The sequence below is a fragment of the Pteropus vampyrus genome, unplaced genomic scaffold, assembly GCF_000151845.1.
Source record: "Pteropus vampyrus isolate Shadow unplaced genomic scaffold, Pvam_2.0 Scaffold56, whole genome shotgun sequence".
Taxonomy (NCBI): Eukaryota; Metazoa; Chordata; class Mammalia; order Chiroptera; family Pteropodidae; genus Pteropus; species Pteropus vampyrus.
The window spans coordinates 5300021-5301017 of record NW_011888837.1 but is presented as its reverse complement, the minus strand read 5'-3'; positions in this window follow the sequence as shown (position 1 = coordinate 5301017).

The following is a 997-nucleotide window of genomic DNA, read 5'->3' as shown; positions in this document are numbered from 1 at the left end:
GTTAAAACCAAAAAAGAATAAATGGCTGGGGGGAAAAATATTAAATGGCTAAAGATTTTAATTATTTTACTAATAATTTTAATTATTTTACTTACAGCACCACAGGTGTTCACAACATAGGCTACATGTGTATATTTGAAGTGAATCTATTGCTGTTTGTGGAAAGGCATTAAAAAGATTTCATGGGGAAATGAAATGATAAGATTTAAGTAGTTTTGTTTTACCATCCTCAGTCTCAAAAATTGTATTTCCCAGGATGATCCTAGGCAAGGTGGTGAAGGTAAAACTAGTCATGGGTCTCTTCCTCTGATAACAAACAGGGGTGACTCTAATGAATCTCACTCCACTTTCCAGCCCACCACGAAGGACTTTCCCTGCTCTTAATTTTCTCCTTCCCTATCTCACCTAGGAACACTTAGGTTTTTCATCTACTTGATTTTGACAAGAGAATGAAAATTTTCTATCCCAATAACCCACTAGGCAATAGTAGTATCCTCTGCCCTGCAGAAGACCTCCACTTTGAAAAGGATATACTCTGCATCCTTTCACTGGGTGGTAACTCAAAGGAAGAATCTCTGATGTTAGGATATCAGTTATCAAACCTTCCTGGATAGGGAAAATTATGTTGTAGGAATGGGGTTGGTGTACCTTAGGGGATGCTCTTGATTTGGGTCCTAACAAATAATCAGAGGGAATCATCCCTAGCAATAGCCTCCAACCTTGCTGCTGTTTAACGTTCATGGATTCAGATAGTTTCTCTTCCTTCTGCAGCCTCTGGGCCTGCTGGCTATCCTCTGCACATGAATAGTAGGCTTTGAGCCAATGAAGTACTGAAGAGTGCTATTTAGGCATTCACTCATGTCAGATGATGTGCTTTTACACATGGTGAACAATCAATCAGATAAAGTGTCCTCCTGAAGCATCCAGAAAGAGCCAGGACTGATCAAGCAGTGGGCGAACAGGAAATGTGGAGGCAGTATCTGTGTATAGTAAGATA